The sequence below is a fragment of the Pseudorca crassidens genome, chromosome 1 (genome assembly GCF_039906515.1).
Source record: "Pseudorca crassidens isolate mPseCra1 chromosome 1, mPseCra1.hap1, whole genome shotgun sequence".
In the NCBI taxonomy this organism is placed as follows: domain Eukaryota; kingdom Metazoa; phylum Chordata; class Mammalia; order Artiodactyla; family Delphinidae; genus Pseudorca; species Pseudorca crassidens.
Window position 1 is genome coordinate 178,067,552 of NC_090296.1, and position 9,175 is coordinate 178,076,726.

The 9,175-nt window shown below is 38.7% G+C and overlaps 1 pseudogene; it reads left to right on the forward strand.

Moving 5' to 3' along the window:
* The first annotated feature begins 8,546 nt into the window (after positions 1–8,546).
* LOC137207678 (U4 spliceosomal RNA) lies at positions 8,547–8,674 on the forward strand (annotated as a pseudogene).
* Positions 8,675–9,175: the final 501 nt, after the last annotated feature.

Consider the following 9,175-nt stretch of genomic DNA (forward strand, 5'->3'; position numbering starts at 1 on the left):
GTGCAGCGTGACCAGAGAACTCAGCAAGGTGCAGGTCTGCCTGATTCAGGTCCTCATGTGAGCTTTGCTGGCCCTGGAGGCTGGTCTGCTCACACCCAGGCAGAAGAGCTGAGTCAGCCCCACCTGCTGTGGAGGATGGCTCCTGCCCCCTGCATCCCCTCACCGGAAAGCTTGTTTGGGAAAATTTGGGAATTGCCTGAAGTGGGCCCACCCAGTCCCACCCAGGCAGAAGAGCTGAGTCATAACTCACATGCTGCAGAGTACGGCCCCCAGCTCCATGTGAAAGAAAGAGCTGCAAGAACACCTGGAACCTGCTGCATAACCCAGCAATGCTTGAGCCAAGAAGCAGGTAGGCAGAGCTGATCACCCCCAAAGCAAAGCTAGTGGCCCGGGACTTCCCTAGTGTCACAGTGGTTAAGAATCTGCCTGCCATTACAGGGAACACGAGTTCAAGGCCTGGTGCGGGAAGATCCCACATGCCAAGGCACAACTAAGCCTGTGCACCACAACTACTGAGCCCACATGCTGCAACTACTGAAGCCCGCATACCTAGAGCCCTTGCTCCGCAACAAGAGAAGCCACCGTAATGAGAAGCACACGCACCGCAACAAAGAGTAGACCCTGCTCACCACTAGAGAAAGCCCACGCACAGCAACGAAGACCCAACGCAGCCAAAAATAAATAAATTTAAAAAACAAAACAAAAAAACAAAACCAGTGGCCCTGTTCAGCCAGGGGACCACCTGGGGCATGGGTTAGCTTGCACCAAGACCACAGAGAACCTTAGCAGCCTTGGAGCTGCTTCTGTTGTGCCCAGACAGAGAAACGAATTCATAACCCCACTCATTACTGGATACAGCCTTCAGCCTGCCAGACCAGAGAGTCTTACCAGAGTACGCAGCAAGCTGCATAGCCCACCCAACAGCCCTTCTTACAGCGACACCTGAACAAAGAGCACAGCCCATGGCTTTCCCTCTATGCAGAGCAAAGCCTTGGCATCACCTGACCAGAAATATTCAGTGTACACTCTTGCCTGATTCAGGTCCTCAAACTGCAGGGAAGCTAACTCTTAGCCCCACCTACTGCTGAGCATAGTACCCAGTCCTGGCCATCTAGTAAGCCTGACCAGAGAATCCAGGCAACCACAAAGCCCATCCTACAGCCTCACTTGGACAGGGAACAAGCTAGCAGTTCTATCCAGCTGTTCTCAGCCAGTGGCACACACCCCTCACCCCAACCTCACAGTTCAAACAGTTGCCTCACCAAAATCAGACCTTACAGCAGGCCCCACCTGTCCAAGGACATTACCAGCAGACATGTGTAAAAACCCAAACTGAGCTAATGATAAAAACTATCTCTACCAAAGCAAACCTGCAAAGTCTGGAAAAGGAGACACCAACGTAAGGAATCAAGGATTATTAAAAAATCAGGAAAATATGACACCACCAAAAGAAATTAATAAAGCTCAAATAACTGACCTTAAAGAAATAAAGACCTATGAACTGTCAGACAAAGAATTCAGAATAATCCCCCTAAAGAAGTTTAGTGAAATACAAGAAAATAAAAACAACTGAATGAAATTAGGAAAACAATGTATTAACAAAACAAGAAGTTAACAAAATGAGAAGTTCAACAAAGAAAGAGAAACCATCAAAAAAGAACAAACAAATAGAAATTCTTGAGCTGAAAAATACAAAAAGTGTCTGAGGAATTCAATAGAGAGCTTCAAAAGCAGACTCAACCATGCAGAAGAAAGAATCAATGACCTGGAAGATAAGACATTTAAATTATCCAGTCAGAGCAAAAAGAAAAAAGAATGAAAACTAGTGAACAAAGCCTACAGACTTATGGGACACAATGAAAAGAAAATATTCACATCATGGGAATTCCAGAAGAGAAAGAGACAGAAAGTATATTTAAAGCAATAATGGCTAAAAACTTCCAAACTAAACATCCAGATACAACAGGCCCAAATGATCCCAAACAGGGTGAACCCAAAGAAAGCTACACCAATACACATTATGATTAAATTGTCAAAAGTCAAAGACAAAAAAGATTTTTTAAAGCAGTAAGAAAAAAGAAAGAAGTTACATACAAGAGAACCCCATAGGACTACCAACAGATTATCTTAGCAGAAACTTTTCAGGCCAGAAGAGAATGGGATGACATATTCAAAATTTTGAAAGAAAAAAACTGTCAACCAAGAATACTGTCCTTCATAAATGAAGGATAGATAAAGACTTTCCCAAACAAACAAAAGCTGAGGGAATTCATCACCACTAGAACTGCCTTACAAGAAATGCTAATGGAATTATTTGAGTGGAAATAAAAGAACACTAGTTAACATCATAAAGACATAAGGCAGTGTAAAACTCACTGGTAATAGTAAATATATAGTCAAAGTTAGATTTTGTAATAAGGCAATAGTGGTACATAATTCACTTAAAACTCTAAAAGTTAAAAAAAATAGTAAAAATAACCAAAACTACAATGATCTGTTCTTAGTTACACAATATAAAATATATGTAAACTGTAACATCAATAACCTAATATGTGAGGGGGAGAAATAAAAGTGTAAAGCACAGGAATTCTATTGAAGCTACGTTACTCGTTTAAATTTGGGTGTTATAATTTTAGGATATTTTATGTAAGCATCATGGTAACCATAAGCGAAAAAACCTGTAGTAATTACACAAAAGAACGTGACAAAGAAGTCAAAGCATAGTGATACCACAAGACATCAAAACGCAAAAAAAGACAGCAGGATAAGAAACAAGGAACAATGGACTTACAAAACAACCAGAAAACAATTAATAAAATGGCAATAGTGAGTCCTTACTTATCAATAATTATTTTAAATGTAAATGGATTAAATTCTCCACTCAAAAGACAAAGGATGGCTGAATGGATTTAAAAAAAACAAGATCCAATGATATGCTGCCACAAGAGACTCACTTTAGCCTTAAAGACACACAGAGACTGAGAGTGATTGGATAGAAAAAGATATTTCAAGCAAAGCATAACCAAACCAAACCAAAAAAGGGTAACTACAGTTATATCAGACAAACTAGACTTTAAACTGAAAATGGTAAAAAGAGACAAAGAAGGCCATTATATAATGATAAAGGGGTCAATACATCAAGAAGATATAACAACTAAATATTTATGCACCCAACACCAGAGCACTTAAATATATAAAGCAAAAATTGTAGAAGAGCTAAAAGAAAATGTATGGCAATACAATAATAGTTGGGGACTTTAAATACCCTACTCTTAAAAATGAATAGATTATCCAAACAGAGAATCAATAAGGAACCAGTGAATTTGAACACTATAGACCAAATGGACCTAACAGACATATATAGAACATTCCATCCTACAAAGCAGAATACACATTCTTCTCAAGTGCACATGGAACATATTCTAGGATAAACTACATGTTAGGCCACAAAACAAGCCTTAGCAAATCGAAGAACACTGAAATCATACCAAGTATCTTCTCTGACCACAATGGTATGAAACTAGAAATCAATAACAAGAGGAAAACTGAAAATTTCATAAAAACGTGGAAATTAAATAACACTCTTCTAAACAACCAATAGATCAAAGAAGAAATTAAAGGTGAAATTAAAAAGTATCAAGGTAAACAAAAACGGAGACACAACGTATCAAAACTTATGGGATACAGCAAAAGCAGTTCTAAAACGGAATTTCATAGCAATAAATGTCTATATTAAGAAGCAAGAAGGATCCCAAATACACAACCTAACTCTACGCCTTAAGGAACTAGAAGAACAAACTGAGCCAAAAGTTAGCAAAAGGAAGGAAATACTCAAGACTAGAGCAGAAATAAATGAAATAACAGGAAAACAATCAAAAAGATTAACCAAACTAAGAATTGGTTCTTTGAAAAGATAAACAAAGTTGACAAACTTTTAACTAGACTAATCAAGGAAAAAAGAGAGGACCCACGCAAGAAAATTAGAAATGAGAAAGGACAAGACTTCCCTGGTGGTCCAGCAGTTAAAAATCCACCTTCCAATGCAAGGGATGGGGGTTCGATCCCTGGTTGGGTAACTAAGATCCCACATGCTGTGGGGGCAACTAAGCCCACGTGCCACAACTACAGAACCCATGCACTCTGGAGCCCACCTGCCACAACTAGAGAGCCCACACGCTGCAACGAGAGAAGCCCGCGTGCTGCAACAAACAGCCCGTGCGCCACAACGAAAGATCCCACATGCCGCAACTAAGACCTGACACAGACAAAAATAAATTTTTTTTTAAAAAAAAGGAAATGAAAAAGGAGACATTACAACTGATGCCACAAAAATACAAAGGATCATAAGAGGTTACTATGAACAACTATATGCTAGCAAACTGGCCAACCTAGAAGAAATAGAAAAATTCTTAGAAACATACAAACTATGAGTTTGATTCAGGAAGAAATAGAAAGTCTGAATAGACCAACTGCTAATAAGGAGATTGAATCAGTAATCAAAAATACCCCAGTGAAGAAAGTCCAGAACCAGATGGCTTCACTGGTGAATTTTACCAGACATTTAAAGAAGGCTTCAGCCAATCCTTCTCAAACTCTTCCAAAAAACCAAAGAGGAGGGAACACTCCCAAACTCATTTTACAAGGGCAGCATTACCCTCATACCAAAGCTAGAAAGGACACTACCAGAAAACAACACACCAATATCCTTCATAAATATAGATGCAAAATTTCTCAATAAAATAATATCAAATCAAAAAGCACATAAAAAGGATCATTCATCATGATCAAGAGGGTTTTATACCTGAGATGAAAGGATGGTTCAACACACATAAATCAATGTGATACCACATTACTAGAATGAAAGAAAAAAATCATATGATCATCTCAATAAATGTAGAAAAAGCATTTGACAAAATTCAACATCCATTAATGATAAAAATTCTTAACAAATTAGGAATAGAAGGAATGTACCTCAACATAATAAAGGCCATATATGATAATCCCACAGCTAAATCATATTCAATGGTGAAAGATTGAAAGTTTTACCTCTAAGAACAGAAACAAGACAAGGATTCCCACTCTCACCACTCCTACTCAACATAGTACTAGAAGTTCTTGCCAGAGTAATCAGGCAAGAAAAAGAAATATGAGGCATCAAAATTGGAAAGGAAGAAGTAAAACTGTGTCTATTTTCAGACAACATGATTTTATATCTAGAAAATCCTAAAGACTCCACCAAGAAAACCTGTTATATCTAATCAACAAATGTGGTAAAGTTGCAGGATACAAAATCAGCATGCAAAAGTCATGTAGCATTTCTATAACATCAAATTATCTGAAAAAGAAATAAAACAATTCCATTTACAATAGCATTGGAGACAACAAAATACTTAGGAATAAATTTAACCAAGGAGGTGAAAGATCTAAAATCCAAAAACTACAAGACACTGATGAAAGACATCAAAGATAACACAAATAAATGGATATAGATCCCATGTTCACGGACTGGAAAAATTAATATTGTTAAAGTGTCAATACCACCAAGAGCCATCAACAGAGTCAATGCAATCCCTATCAATGTTCCAATGGCATTTTTTAGAGAAGTAGAAAAAACAATCCTAAAATTTATATGGAACTAAAAAGACCCTGAATGGCCAAAGCCATCCTAAGAAAGAAAAACAATACAGGAGGCATCACACTTTCTGATTCCAAGCTATCCTATAAAGCTACAGTAATCAAAGCAGTATGGTACTGGCATATAAACAAATAGATAAATGGAACAGAATCAAGAGCCCAGAAATAAACCCAAGCATATACAGTCAACTAATATTTGACAAGGGAGCCAAGAATACTCAATGGAGAAAACACAGTCTTGTCAATAAATGGTGCTGGGAAAATTGGACAGTCACATGTAAAAGTGTGAAACAAGACTCCTATCTTATACCATACACCAAAATTAACTCAAAATGGATTAAAGACTTAAATGTAAGACGTGAAACGACGAAACGCCTAGAAGAAAACAGAGAAAAAGCTCCTTGACATGGATCATGGATCCAAGGATCATGATTTTTTAGATATGACACATAAAGCAAAAGGAACAAAATCAAAACTAAGTAAGTGGGATTACATCAAACTGAAAAGCTTCTGCACAGTGAAAGAAATCATCCACAAAATTAAAAGACAATCTACAGAATGAGGAAAAACATTTGTGAACCATACATCTGATAAGGGGTTAATATCCAAAATATATAACCAACTTATACAACTCAATGCACAAAAACCAATAATCCAATTTTTAAAATGAGCAAGAGGCCTGAACAGACATTTTTCCAAATACAGTATATGAATGGCTAACAGGTACATGAAAAAACATCATTAGTCATTAGGGAAACACAAATCAAAACCACAATATCAACTCCTGCCTGTTCGAATGGCAATTATAAAAAGATAAGAAATAATAAATGCTTGATGAGGATGTGGAGAAAAGGGAAACCCTGTGCACTATAAACTGGTACATGTGGAAAACAGTATGGAGGATCCTCAAAAATAGAACTACCATATGATGCAGCAATTTCACTTCAAGGAATATATCCAAAAGAAATGAAAACACTAACTCAAAATGATATCTGGGGACTTCCCTGGTGGCACAGTGGTTAACAATCCGCCTGCCAATGCAGGGGACACAGGTTCGAGCCCTGGTCCGGGAAGATCCCACATGCCGTGGAGCAACTAAGCCCGTGCCCCACAGCTGCTGAGCCTGCGCTCTAGAGCCCACAAGCCACAACTGCTGAGCCCACATGCCACAACTACTGAAGCCTGTGCACCTGGGGCCTGTGCTCTGCAACAAGAGAAGCCAACGCAGTGAGAGGCCTGCACACCGCAACGAAGAGTAGCCCCTGCTTGCCGCAACTAGAGAAAGCCTGCGCACAGCAACGAAGACCCAATGCAGTCAAAAATAAATAAATAAATAAATTTATTTATTTAAAAAATGATATCTGCACCCCTATGCTCATAGCAGCATTATTTACAATAACAAGACATGGAAACATCAATGGCTGAATGGGTAAAGAAGTTGTGATATACATACACATACATACATACACACACACACACACACACACACACACACACACACACACACACACACACATACCATGGAATATTATTCAGCTATAAAAAAATGAAAAAATCCTCCCATTTACAATAACATGGATGGACCCTGAGGGCATTATGCTAAGTGAAATAAGTCAGACAGAGAAAGACAAATACTGTATGATCTCACTTTTGGAATAAAAAAAAAAAACAACATTCATAAAAGAGATCAGATTTGTGGTTACCAGAGGCGGGAGCAGGGAGGGGGAGATGATAGTCAAAAGGTATAAACTTCCAGTTATAAGAAAAATAAGTATGAGGGATGTAACATACACATGATGACCATCATAGTTAACACAGCTGTATGGAATAAATTTCTTGAGAATAAATCCTAACAGTTCCCATAATAACGAGAAAAAAAGGGTTTTTTTGCTGCCTCTTTTTATTGTACCTATATGACATGATGGATGCTAACTAATCTTACTATAGTAATCAATTCACAATGTATAGAAGTTGAACAATTATGCTATACACCTTAAACTTATACAGTGATGTATATCAATTATATCTCAGTAAAACTGAGGGTAAAAAAAGAATGTGATAAATATATAATATTCACATATATTATTACAATAGTTCAGTTTAAAATTTGGATAATTTATTAAGTTACAATGTGGTATGAATTTGGAAAAACTGATCTAAAGCAATATTTTCCAAATTATACTGCACAGACATTAACCTGCAAGATAAGTAATCTATGGGAAACAATAGGGTTTGGTAGCTGAGATGGTGTGAGAAATGCTGTTAACTACAGCCTCCTCTTGGAAATTCACAATGTGTATTAACATATGAAAAGCTCCAAGAAGCAAAGATCCACCTATTTAAACTTGCTTAACCCAGTGTTTATTAAATAGGGCATTCATTCTTAAAACTCTTGGGGCTTCCCTGGTGGCGCAGTGGTTGAGAGTCCACCTGCCAATGCAGGGGACTCGGGTTCGTGCCCCGGTCCGGGTAGATTCCACATGACGTGGAGCGGCTGGTCCCGTGAGCCATGGCCGCTGAGCCTGCGCGTCCGGAGCCTGTGCTCTGCAACGGGAGAGGCCACTAAAGTGAGAAATCCGTGTACGGAAAAAAAAACAAAGCAAACCCCTGTATCATATAATACCTATTAAACTGAGGGACAATATAGTGTGATGTCATAGGTTCAAATCATGTCAGGTTAAGCGCATGGCCTTTGGAACAATACTGCCTGCATTTGAATCCTAGCTAGCGCTCCCACTTACTAGCTATTAGTTTCTTCATCTATAAAATGGATAATAATAATACCTACCTACATGCAAAGTATTTATAGCAGCACTGACAACACTATAAGCACTATATAATGTTGATTAACATCCAGCAGAATGAGTGTTCTAAGACACACTTTGAGAAACACTGGTAGAGAATCGAGCCCTAGCTTTGAGCAGTGGCAGTATCGTAGCCAATGAGGTTTATCTGAGGCACAATTATTGCTAATTGAGAATCGAGCCCTTTAGAATTCTGGGGCTCGGGTCTCTCCATGGGAAGATTACCAAGTCGTTGGAGACAGGGGTATATAATTATGACACAGTATGTTAAGTACTGAACAAGGAGCAAGTGAGGACTCTGGAACCGAGAGTAGGGACGGAATAACATTTCTAATGGTGAGGGATGTTTCAGGAGAGAATCCACAGCCAAATGGACAGAAATCCTAAAATGCGTGTAGGATTTCACCAAGCAGAGACGTGGGGAATGATGGCAGCCAAGACCCGGCCTGGTTGGGAAACAGTTAGTAGCCTGATTTGACTAGAGTGCAATCTAAGTTGGAAGACGGGGAATGCACTGGAAATGAGGTTGCCATTAGATTGTTAATGGTCCTGTATCCCAAACTAAGGACCTTGAGGTTTCTTCCACAGGAATTAAGGAGCACAAATGTTAAAAACAACCAATCAACCAGGGAAGGATCAGAGGATCAGTGTGGGAAGTGAGCTGAAGAGGAAAAGACTAGGCGCAAGGATAGATAATAGTTCAGGTATGCAGAGAAGAAAAGAGCAGTCAGACTAGA